General features: G+C 38.2%; 3 pseudogenes; all 3 read left to right on the top strand.

Moving 5' to 3' along the window:
* The first annotated feature begins 340 nt into the window (after nucleotides 1-340).
* LOC147645149 (uncharacterized) lies at nucleotides 341-1,677 on the top strand (annotated as a pseudogene).
* Nucleotides 1,678-5,503: 3,826 nt separating this feature from the next.
* On the top strand, nucleotides 5,504-10,429 carry LOC147645148 (uncharacterized; annotated as a pseudogene).
* Nucleotides 10,430-10,717: 288 nt separating this feature from the next.
* LOC147645147 (uncharacterized) lies at nucleotides 10,718-11,374 on the top strand (annotated as a pseudogene).
* The last annotated feature ends 1,534 nt before the right edge of the window (nucleotides 11,375-12,908 follow it).

The raw sequence follows: 12,908 nt of genomic DNA, 5'->3' as shown, positions 1-12,908 counted from the left end.
GCTCCGGAAGAGTGTGTGGAGATGGAACCGCTAGGTGACACGGACGTGGAAAGCGACGGTGACCTGGAGATCGCCAAATAAAAAACTCTTGGAGACTTGCGCGAGGACATTGCCAAGGCGAGAAAAATTCAGGCAAATTTGAATCGTCAGATCGGCGCCAATGTCGGCAGCAGCCAGAGCAACGAAGACGGCGGGAATGAAGAGACGAAAATGCTCGAATTCGGCATGGTTCCGTAAGGCAGGACAGCTAGGCGTTGGAGTTGGCGACAGTGGCGGGCGACGAAACAACGACGCCAACAACAACAGTTCCGAGAACTTTGAACAGCTACCTACCAAAAGTTTCCAGAACACGCAACGAGGCGACGGCAGAGGAGACGGCAAAGGCGACGGCAGAGGCGACGTACAGCGAGATGGCGAAATGGCAACATACAGTTTCGCATCACCGGGTTTTAACATGTCCAGAGAAATGTTAATGGACTTCGGCAGCAAGGTGTGTGTGTGCGATCGTGGATTGACCAGTGGGACATGCAGCGGCGAATTTTGTTGATCAGCAAACTTAAGGGAGATTCCTTACAATGGCTGTATGCTGAGGCCGGACGGTTGGCGAATCGAAGAACTAAAGCTAGCTTTTGGGGGCATTGAATCAAAAGCGGCATTAAGGCGCAAGTTTGAGGCACGCGTCTGGTCGCCGGATGAACAATTTGCGATGTACTTTGAGGAGAAGTGCAGATTGGCTCGGGATGTGGCGATGGAAGAAGATGAGCTGGTGGATGGGCTCGTAGAGGGCATTCCATTACCAAGTCTTCGAATGCAGGCTAAAATGCAATGTTTTGATGCCCCGAGACATCAAGCTGCCAGCAAGGGCGTCAATTAAGGCGAAGGCGTCGGCAGCAAAGGCGGTTTCGACGAACAACGAAACTCGATGCTTCAATTCCAACGGCAAGGGGCACTGGAAGTGGGAGTGCACCAAGCCAAAGCGAGAGCCTAATTCGTGTTATGGCTGTGGCGCAGAGGATCACCGTATTGCTGTATGTCCCCAGAATAAGAAGAAGGTGGAAAATAACTATGTAAGGGTATTTAAATTTTTTGTGTGGAAAATACTAACCAGCCTATTATTACAAAGTGCCAAAAAGATTCAGGAAGTCCGCTAATAAAACGTTCTTGTATACCGAAAAACATTAAGTTAGAACCTCTAAGAGAAAGTTATTTCGGATTAAACAAAAGCTTATTGAAAAGCTATGGAAAAATATTATGCTTTGTATTAAAAAATGAAATAAAGATTTGGTTTAAATTAATTGTTGTGGCTAGCGAATCTATGCTCTGTAATATTGTGCTGGGGAGAGATTTTATGAAAGCTTGTAATTTGGAAATTAATTTAGAAACATTAAAAATGATTACAATCGAGGAATTTAAAACCCAAATCGGTCGTAATACGAACATTAGTTTAGTGAATGACAATACTAAGGGCCCTTATGAATTGGATAAAGAATTAGATTGTGAAAGTTTAGAAAGTGAAATTTTAATGGATAAAAATTTAGATAAAGGTAGTTTCAGTACAGATTTAGATCAAAAAGATTTAGGTACAATTTTAGGAGAAAATAATTTTGGTACAAGTTTAGGTGAGAACATTTTAGGTACGAATGTAGGAGAAAACAATTTAGGTACAAGTTTAGGTGAGAACATTTTAGGTACAGATTTAGGAGAAAATGGTTTAGGTACAAGCTTAGGTGAGTGTTTAGAAGAAAATAATTTAGTATAACGTCTGTAATACGGGAACAAACTTTAGGTACAAAAGGGTTAGGTGAGGAACAATGAGGTGTGTTGGACGAAAATTTTGATAAAAAAATGATGAATATAAACATTTTAGAAAACTGTGAGGAAGAAAAACTTTATAATATTGGTGAGCAAGTAAACTATAAGGATTGTGAAACGTTTTTCAAGTTATTAGAGACGCATTATGTTCAAGTCAAGCGATCGGAAGTTCCGAAAATAAAATGTGAAATGAAAATAGTGTTAGAAAACTCAAAACCATTTAGCTGCGCACCAAGAAGACTGTCATATAGTGAGAAGGAAGCATTGTCAAAAATGTTAGACGAATACATTAGAGATGGGATTATTCAACCTAGTAAATCGGAGTATGCTTCTCCTATCGTATTAGTGAAGAAGAAGTCGGGTTAACTTAGACTTTGCATAGATTTTAGAAAATTGAACAAAATCATGACTAAGGATCGATACCATTAATTGATGACCTTTTAGATAGCTTAGTGGGAAAATCGGTATTTACAAAATTGGATCTTAAGAATGGCTACTTTCATGTATTTGTTAACGAAGAGTCAGTGAAATATACGTCGTTTACCACCCCGTTGGGGCAGTTTGAGTTTCTACGGATGCCCATGGGTCTTAAAACAGTCCCATAGGTATTCCAGAGATTCGTCAATGACATATTTTCGGACATGATAAGAGAAAAGAAGATAATCATATACATGGACGATATTTTAGTTGCAAACTAAAGTTTAGAAGAACATTTAGATGTTGTAAAAAAGTATTTAGAAGGTTAGTAGAAAACAAGTTAGAATTGAGAATGGATAAATGCAAATTTTTACAAGACAAGGTCAAATATTAAGGTTTTCTAATTTCAAAAGATGGGATTAAGGCTGATAGCAAGGGGTTAGAAGCTATACAAAACTTTCCGATCCCAGGCAAGGTGCAAGCAGTTCAAAGCTTTTTGGGTCTTTGTTCGTATTTTCGACGATTCATTAAGGATTTTTCTATATTAGCGAAACCATTATATGATTTATTGAGAAAGGATAGGCTTTTTAGGTTTGAAGAAGAAGAGTTGAATTGTTTTTCGCTTTTAAAGGCCAAGTTGATGGAAGCGCCATTGTTAGCTTTATACGATTACAGAGATTTTGTCGAACTTCACTGCGATGCAAGTTCTTTAGGATTTGGGGCTGTGCTTTTGCAGAAAAAAGATGACAGCAAGCTACATCCTATTTTTTATTTTTCAAACAGATCAACTGCAACGGAAGCGAAGTATCACAGTTTTGAATTGGAGACTTTAGCTATAATTTACGCGTTAAAAAGATTTAGAATATATTTGATAGGCAAACGATTTAAAATTGTAACAGACTGTAACTCTCTAACTTTAACCCTCAATAAGATTGAGTTGAACCCAAGAATAGCAAGGTGGGCTCTAGAGATGCAGGAATTCGATTATGAATTAAAGCACAGAGCAGGTAGACAAATGCAACACGAAGATGCATTGAGTAGATGCAACAATATTATGATAGTGGAGGCAAATACATTCAAAACAAATTTAGTAATTTGTCAATGAAAAGATGTAAAAGTTCAGGAAATTAGGAAAATGTTAGAAAGTAGCGAGATAAGTTATATGAAATGAGAAATGGCGTGATCTATAGGAAAAGCAACGGCAACAGATTATTATTTTACGTACCGAATCGAATGGAGGAACATGTGCTATACAAGTATCATGATGAAATGGGTCATATTGGGAGGGATAAAATGTTAGAAGTTATTGGGAAGAGTTATTGGTTTCCACGCATGAAAGATAAAGTCGTAGAACACATTCAAAATTGTTTAAAGTGCATAGCGTATACTCCGAAAGTAGGTAGAGGAGATGGAAATTTACATAGCATACCAAAAGGCAACAAACCTTTTGAGATCATTCATATAGATCATTATGGGCCGGTAGATAGTAGCAGATCGAAAAAACATATATTTGTGGTCGTAGATGCTTTTACAAAGTTTGTACACAACAAAAACGACGAATACAAAAGAAGTGATAAGTGCATTAACAGATTATTTTCGAGCTTATAGTATACCTAGATGCATAGTATCTGATCGAGGCAGTTGTTTTACATCTTCTGATTTTGCAGAGTTTATGGGAAAAAGTAACGTGAAGCATATAAAAATAGCGACGGGCTCGCCGCAGGCTAATGGCCAAGTTGAACGAATCAATAGAAGTCTAGGACCTATGATAGCAAAATTGACAGACCGGAAAATGGATTACATTGGGATAGAGTTATGGAAAAAATAGAGTATGCAATGAATAATATGATTCATAATAGTACCAAGCAGTGTCCTGGTGAAACATTATTTGGGATAACACAGAGAGGAGAAGGTTGGATAATCTAAAAGAAAGATTAGAAGACGAAGATGAGGAAGAAACTTTAGAAGATGTTAGAAAAGAAGCAGAAGAGGAACAAAGAAAATCTCAAATAAAGAATGAAAAATATTATAATGCAAAAAAGAAAATTGCTACAGAATATAAAGAAGGAGATTATGTTATGGTAAAGAATTTTGATAGCACTGTAGGAGCTTCGAGAAAACTCATTCCAAAAAATAAAGGTCCTTATGTAATTGAAAGTGTTAAAAAATGACAGATATTTGCTTAAAGATATCGATGGGTTTCAGTTGTCTCGCAATCCATATCAAGGTGTTTGGAGTGCAAATAATATTAGACATTGGTTAAAATTATAATTAAGATAGTAAACTAAGAATTGAATTGTAAATGAAAGAAACAAATTGTAAATTATAGTTAAGTTATAATACTAAGCAGAGATAGAGGGCTAACTCAAAGTCAGGACGGCCGAGTTGTAGCAGGCCAGTTAAGATAAGTATGCTCTGGCCACTCTAATTGAGATGTTACGCTCTCTCAAGAGAGAGCATGAGAGAGCGACTGGCTGAAAATGGAGGTTGTTTGAGTGGTTGCAGAGAGCGGCAGATCACTTGGTGAGAAGATCGGAACGAGAGTAGACGTGTAAAGACAAGAAGTGTAAAGACAAGAATGAAGAAATGATAAAACCAAGTATAAAAAGTTCTAACTTAAATAATAAAGAAAATATTAATAAGAGGAGAAAACAATAAGAAGTGTTTAAAACTAAAAGGCTGCCACAAAATTCAGAAGTGGGATACGAACGCGAAATTTTTCTCATCAAACTAAAATAAAAAATGGACTTAAACATAGCAGATATAACGGTTGTCCAATTGAAGAGGTGGTTGGAGCTGTTGAATTTTCCCACGAAGGGCACACAAGTGGAGCTGTTCGCAAGGCTAGCCAAGGTCCCGATTGAAATTCGAGGCAGTGCTCCGGAAGAGTGTGTGGAGATGGAACCGCTAGGTGACACGGACGTGGAAAGCGACGGTGACCTGGAGATCGCCAAAGAAACTCTTGGAGACTTGCGCGAGGAAATTGCCAAGGCGAGAAAAATTCAGGCAAATTTGAATCGTCAGATCGGCGCCAATGTCGGCAGCAGCCAGAGCAACGAAGGCGGCGGGAATGAAGAGACGAAAATGCTCGAATTCGGCATGGTTCCGTAAGGCAAGACAGGTAGGCGTTGGAGTTGGCGACAGTGGCGGGCGACGAAACAACGACGCCAACAACAACAGTTCCGAGAACTTTGAACAGCTACCTACCAGAAGTTTCCAGAACACGCAACGAGGCGACGGCAGAGGAGACGGCAAAGGCGACGGCAGAGGCGACGTACAGCGAGATGGCGAAATGGCAACATACAGTTTCGCATCACCGGGTTTTAACATGTCCAGAGAAATGTTAATGGACTTCGGCAGCAAGGTGTGTGTGTGCGATCGTGGATTGACCAGTGGGACATGCAGCGGCGAATTTTGTTGATCAGCAAACTTAAGGGAGATTCCTTACAATGGCTGTATGCTGAGGCCGGACGGTTGGCGAATCGAAGAACTAAAGCTAGCTTTTGGGGGCATTGAATCAAAAGCGGCATTAAGGCGCAAGTTTGAGGCACGCGTCTGGTCGCCGGATGAACAATTTGCGATGTACTTTGAGGAGAAGTGCAGATTGGCTCGGGATGTGGCGATGGAAGAAGATGAGCTGGTGGATGGGCTCGTAGAGGGCATTCCATTACCAAGTCTTCGAATGCAGGCTAAAATGCAATGTTTTTATGCCCCGAGACATCAAGCTGCCAGCAAGGGCGTCAATTAAGGCGAAGGCGTCGGCAGCAAAGGCGGTTTCGACGAACAACGAAACTCGATGCTTCAATTCCAACGGCAAGGGGCACTGGAAGTGGGAGTGCACCAAGCCAAAGCGAGAGCCTAATTCGTGTTATGGCTGTGGCGCAGAGGATCACCGTATTGCTGTATGTCCCCAAAATAAGAAGAAGGTGGAAAATAACTATGTAAGGGTATTTAAATTTTTTGTGTGGAAAATACTAACCAGCCTATTATTACAAAGTGCCAAAAAGATTCAGGAAGTCCGCTAATAAAACGTTCTTGTATACCGAAAAACATTAAGTTAGAACCTCTAAGAGAAAGTTATTTCGGATTAAACAAAAGCTTATTGAAAAGCTATGGAAAAATATTATGCTTTGTATTAAAAAATGAAATAAAGATTTGGTTTAAATTAATTGTTGTGGCTAGCGAATCTATGCTCTGTAATATTGTGCTGGGGAGAGATTTTATGAAAGCTTGTAATTTGGAAATTAATTTAGAAACATTAAAAATGATTACAATCGAGGAATTTAAAACCCAAATCGGTCGTAATACGAACATTAGTTTAGTGAATGACAATACTAAGGGCCCTTATGAATTGGATAAAGAATTAGATTGTGAAAGTTTAGAAAGTGAAATTTTAATGGATAAAAATTTAGATAAAGGTAGTTTCAGTACAGATTTAGATCAAAAAGATTTAGGTACAATTTTAGGAGAAAATAATTTTGGTACAAGTTTAGGTGAGAACATTTTAGGTACGAATGTAGGAGAAAACAATTTAGGTACAAGTTTAGGTGAGAACATTTTAGGTACAGATTTAGGAGAAAATGGTTTAGGTACAAGCTTAGGTGAGTGTTTAGAAGAAAATAATTTAGGTACAGACGTTATACGGGAACAAACTTTAGGTACAAAAGGGTTAGGTGAGGAACAATGAGGTGTGTTGGACGAAAATTTTGATAAAAAAAATAATGAATATAAACATTTCAGAAAACTGGGAGGAAGAAAAACTTTATAATATTGGTGAGCAAGTAAACTATAAGGATTGTGAAACGTTTTTCAAGTTATTAGAGACGCATTATGTTCAAGTCAAGCGACCGGAAGTTCCGAAAATAAAATGTGAAATGAAAATAGTGTTAGAAAACTCAAAACCATTTAGCTGCGCACCAAGAAGACTGACATATAGTGAGAAGGAAGCATTGTCAAAAATGTTAGACGAATACATTAGAGATGGGATTATTCAACCTAGTAAATCGGAGTATGCTTCTCCTATCGTATTAGTGAAGAAGAAGTCGGGTGAACTTAGACTTTGCATAGATTTTAGAAAATTGAACAAAATCATGACTAAGGACCGATACCATTAATTGATGACCTTTTAGATAGCTTAGTGGGAAAATCGGTATTTACAAAATTGGATCTTAAGAATGGCTACTTTCATGTATTTGTTAACGAAGAGTCAGTGAAATATACGTCGTTTACCACCCCGTTGGGGCAGTTTGGGTTTCTACCGATTGCTATGGGTCTTAAAACAGCCCCATAGGTATTCCAGAGATTCGTCAATGACATATTTTCGGACATGATAAGAGAAAAGAAGATAATCATATACATGGACGATATTTTAGTTGCAAACTAAAGTTTAGAAGAACATTTAGATGTTGTAAAAAAGTATTTAGAAGGTTAGTAGAAAACAAGTTAGAATTGAGAATGGATAAATGCAAATTTTTACAAGACAAGGTCAAATATTAAGGTTTTCTAATTTCAAAAGATGGGATTAAGGCTGATAGCAAGGGGTTAGAAGCTATACAAAACTTTCCGATCCCAGGCAAGGTGCAAGCAGTTCAAAGCTTTTTGGGTCTTTGTTCGTATTTTCGACGATTCATTAAGGATTTTTCTATATTAGCGAAACCATTATATGATTTATTGAGAAAGGATAGGCTTTTTAGGTTTGAAGAAGAAGAGTTGAATTGTTTTTCGCTTTTAAAGGCCAAGTTGATGGAAGCGCCAGTGTTAGCTTTATACGATTACAGAGATGATGTCGAACTTCACTGCGATGCAAGTTCTTTAGGATTTGGGGCTGTGCTTTTGCAGAAAAAAGATGACAGCAAGCTACATCCTATTTTTTATTTTTCAAACAGATCAACTGCAACGGAAGCGAAGTATCACAGTTTTGAATTGGAGACTTTAGCTATAATTTACGCGTTAAAAAGATTTAGAATATATTTGCTAGGCAAACGATTTAAAATTGTAACAGACTTTAACCCTCAATAAGATTGAGTTGAACCCAAGAATAGCAAGGTGGGCTCTAGAGATGCAGGAATTCGATTATGAATTAAAGCACAGAGCAGGTAGACAAATGCAACACGAAGATGCATTGAGTAGATGCAACAATATTATGATAGTGGAGGCAAATACATTCAAAACAAATTTAGTAATTTGTCAATGAAAAGATGTAAAAGTTCAGGAAATTAGGAAAATGTTAGAAAGTAGCGAGATAAGTTATATGAAATGAGAAATGGCGTGATCTATAGGAAAAGCAACGGCAACAGATTATTATTTTACGTACCGAATCGAATGGAGGAACATGTGCTATACAAGTATCATGATGAAATGGGTCATATTGGGAGGGATAAAATGTTAGAAGTTATTGGGAAGAGTTATTGGTTTCCACGCATGAAAGATAAAGTCGTAGAACACATTCAAAATTGTTTAAAGTGCATAGCGTATACTCCGAAAGTAGGTAGAGGAGATGGACATTTACATAGCATACCAAAAGGCAACAAACCTTTTGAGATCATTCATATAGATCATTATGGGCCGGTAGATAGTAGCAGATCGAAAAAACATATATTTGTGGTCGTAGATGCTTTTACAAAGTTTGTGCACAAAAAAAACGACGAATACAAAAGAAGTGATAAGTGCATTAACAGATTATTTTCGAGCTTATAGTATACCTAGATGCATAGTATCTGATCGAGGCAGTTGTTTTACATCTTCTGATTTTGCAGAGTTTATGGGAAAAAGTAACGTGAAGCATATAAAAATAGCGACGGGCTCGCCGCAGGCTAATGGCCAAGTTGAACGAATCAATAGAAGTCTAGGACCTATGATAGCAAAATTGACAGAACCGGAAAATGGATTACATTGGGATAGAGTTATGGAAAAAATAGAGTATGCAATGAATAATATGATTCATAATAGTACCAAGCAGTGTCCTAGTGAAACATTATTTGGGATAACACAGAGAGGAGAAGGTTGGATAATCTAAAAGAAAGATTAGAAGACGAAGATGAGGAAGAAACTTTAGAAGATGTTAGAAAAGAAGCAGAAGAGGAACAAAGAAAATCTCAAATAAAGAATGAAAAATATTATAATGCAAAAAAGAAAATTGCTACAGAATATAAAGAAGGAGATTATGTTATGGTAAAGAATTTTGATAGCACTGTAGGAGCTTCGAGAAAACTCATTCCAAAAAATAAAGGTCCTTATGTAATTGAAAGTGTTAAAAAATGACAGATATTTGCTTAAAGATATCGATGGGTTTCAGTTGTCTCGCAATCCATATCAAGGTGTTTGGAATGCAAATAATATTAGACATTGGTTAAAATTATAATTAAGATAGTAAACTAAGAATTGAATTGTAAATGAAAGAAACAAATTGTAAATTATAGTTAAGTTATAATACTAAGCAGAGATAGAGGGCTAACTCAAAGTCAGGACGGCCGAGTTGTAGCAGGCCAGTTAAGATAAGTATGCTCTGGCCACTCTAATTGAGATGTTACGCTCTCTCAAGAGAGAGCATGAGAGAGCGACTGGCTGAAAATGGAGGTTGTTTGAGTGGTTGCAGAGAGCGGCAGATCACTTGGTGAGAAGATCGGAACGAGAGTAGACGTGTAAAGACAAGAAGTGTAAAGACAAGAATGAAGAAAAGATAAAACCAAGTATAAAAAGTTCTAACTTAAATAATAAAGAAAATATTAATAAGAGGAGAAAACAATAAGAAGTGTTTAAAACTAAAAGGCGGCCACAAACTTCAGAAGTGGGATACGAACGCGAAATTTTTCTCATCAAACTAAAATAAAAAATGGACTTAAACATAGCAGATATAACGGTTGTCCAATTGAAGAGGTGGTTGGAGCTGTTGAATTTTCCCACGAAGGGCACACAAGTGGAGCTGTTCGCAAGGCTAGCCAAGGTCCCGATTGAAATTCGAGGCAGTGCTCCGGAAGAGTGTGTGGAGATGGAACCGCTAGGTGACACGGACGTGGAAAGCGACGGTGACCTGGAGATCGCCAAAGAAACTCTTGGAGACTTGCGCGAGGAAATTGCCAAGGCGAGAAAAATTCAGGCAAATTTGAATCGTCAGATCGGCGCCAATGTCGGCAGCAGCCAGAGCAACGAAGGCGGCGGGAATGAAGAGACGAAAATGCTCGAATTCGGCATGGTTCCGTAAGGCAGGACAGCTAGGCGTTGGAGTTGGCGACAGTGGCGGGCGACGAAACAACGACGCCAACAACAACAGTTCCGAGAACTTTGAACAGCTACCTACCAAAAGTTTCCAGAACACGCAACGAGGCGACGGCAGAGGAGACGGCAAAGGCGACGGCAGAGGCGACGTACAGCGAGATGGCGAAATGGCAACATACAGTTTCGCATCACCGGGTTTTAACATGTCCAGAGAAATGTTAATGGACTTCGGCAGCAAGGTGTGTGTGTGCGATCGTGGATTGACCAGTGGGACATGCAGCGGCGAATTTTGTTGATCAGCAAACTTAAGGAAGATTCCTTACAATGGCTGTATGCTGAGGCCGGACGGTTGGCGAATCGAAGAACTAAAGCTAGCTTTTGGGGGCATTGAATCAAAAGCGGCATTAAGGCGCAAGTTTGAGGCACGCGTCTGGTCGCCGGATGAACAATTTGCGATGTACTTTGAGGAGAAGTGCAGATTGGCTCGGGATGTGGCGATGGAAGAAGATGAGCTGGTGGATGGGCTCGTAGAGGGCATTCCATTACCAAGTCTTCGAATGCAGGCTAAAATGCAATGTTTTGATGCCCCGAGACATCAAGCTGCCAGCAAGGGCGTCAATTAAGGCGAAGGCGTCGGCAGCAAAGGCGGTTTCGACGAACAACGAAACTCGATGCTTCAATTGCAACGGCAAGTGGGAGTGCACCAAGCCAAAGCGAGAGCCTAATTTGTGTTATGGCTGTGGCGCAGAGGATCACCGTATTGCTGTATGTCCCCAGAATAAGAAGAAGGTGGAAAATAACTATGTAAGAGTATTTAAATTTTTTGTGTGGAAAATACTAACCAGCCTATTATTACAAAGTGCCAAATTCGGAAAGCCCGCTCATAAAACGTTCTTGTATACCGAAAAAACATTAAGTTAGAACCTCTAAGAGAAAGTTATTTCGGATTAAACAAAAGCTTATTGAAAAGCTATGGAAAAATATTATGCTTTGTATTAAAAAATGAAATAAAGATTTGGTTTAAATTAATTGTTGTGGCTAGCGAATCTATGCTCTGTAATATTGTGCTGGGGAGAGATTTTATGAAAGCTTGTAATTTGGAAATTAATTTAGAAACATTAAAAATGATTACAATCGAGGAATTTTAAACCCAAATCGGTCGTAATACGAACATTAGTTTAGTGAATGACCATACTAAGGGCCCTTATGAATTGGATAAAGAATTAGATTGTGAAAGTTTAGAAAGTGAAATTTTAATGGATAAAAATTTAGATAAAGGTAGTTTCAGTACAGATTTAGATCAAAAAGATTTAGGTACAATTTTAGGAGAAAATAATTTTGGTACAAGTTTAGGTGAGAACATTTTAGGTACGAATGTAGGAGAAAACAATTTAGGTACAAGTTTAGGTGAGAACATTTTAGGTACAGATTTAGGAGAAAATGGTTTAGGTACAAGCTTAGGTGAGTGTTTAGAAGAAAATAATTTAGGTACAGACGTTATACGGGAACAAACTTTAGGTACAAAAGGGTTAGGTGAGGAACAACGAGGTGTGTTGGACGAAAATTTTGATAAAAAAAATAATGAATATAAACATTTCAGAAAACTGTGAGGAAGAAAAACTATATAATATTGGTAAGTTAACTATAAGGATTGTGAAACGTTCTTCAAGTTATTAGAGACGCATTATGTTCAAGTCAAGCGACCGGAAGTTCCGAAAATAAAATGTGAAATGAAAATAGTGTTAGAAAACTCAAAACCATTTAGCTGCGCACCAAGAAGACTGTCATATAGTGAGAAGGAAGCATTGTCAAAAATGTTAGACGAATACATTAGAGATGGGATTATTCAACCTAGTAAATCGGAGTATGCTTCTCCTATCGTATTAGTGAAGAAGTCGGGTGAACTTAGACTTTGCATAGATTTTAGAAAATTGAACAGAATCATGGCTAAGGACCGATACCATTAATTGATGACCTTTTAGATAGCTTAGTGGGAAAATCGGTATTTACAAAATTGGATCTTAAGAATTGCTACTTTCATGTATTTGTTAACGAAGAGTCAGTGAAATATACGTCGTTTACCACCCCGTTGGGGCAGTTTGAGTTTCTACGGATGCCCATGGGTCTTAAAACAGCCCCATAGGTATTCCAGAGATTCGTCAATGACATATTTTCGGACATGATAAGAGAAAAGAAGATAATCATATACATGGACGATATTTTAGTTGCAAACTAAAGTTTAGAAGAACATTTAGATGTTGTAAAAAAGTATTTAGAAGGTTAATAGAAAAAAAGTTAGAATTGAGAATGGATAAATGCAAATTTTTAGAAGACAAGGTCAAATATTTAGGTTTTCTAATTTCAAAAGATGGGATTAAGGCTGATAGCAAGGGGTTAGAAGCTATACAAAACTTTCCGATCCCAGGCAAGGTGCAAGCAGTTCAAAGCTTTTTGGGTCTTTGTTC

This window comes from Drosophila serrata, unplaced genomic scaffold, assembly GCF_035046125.1.
Source record: "Drosophila serrata isolate PLE 108 unplaced genomic scaffold, ASM3504612v1 contig_7, whole genome shotgun sequence".
NCBI classification, from domain to species: Eukaryota; Metazoa; Arthropoda; class Insecta; order Diptera; family Drosophilidae; genus Drosophila; species Drosophila serrata.
The sequence above is the reverse complement of the archived record's forward strand: the minus strand, read 5'-3'. Positions and strand labels throughout refer to the sequence as shown.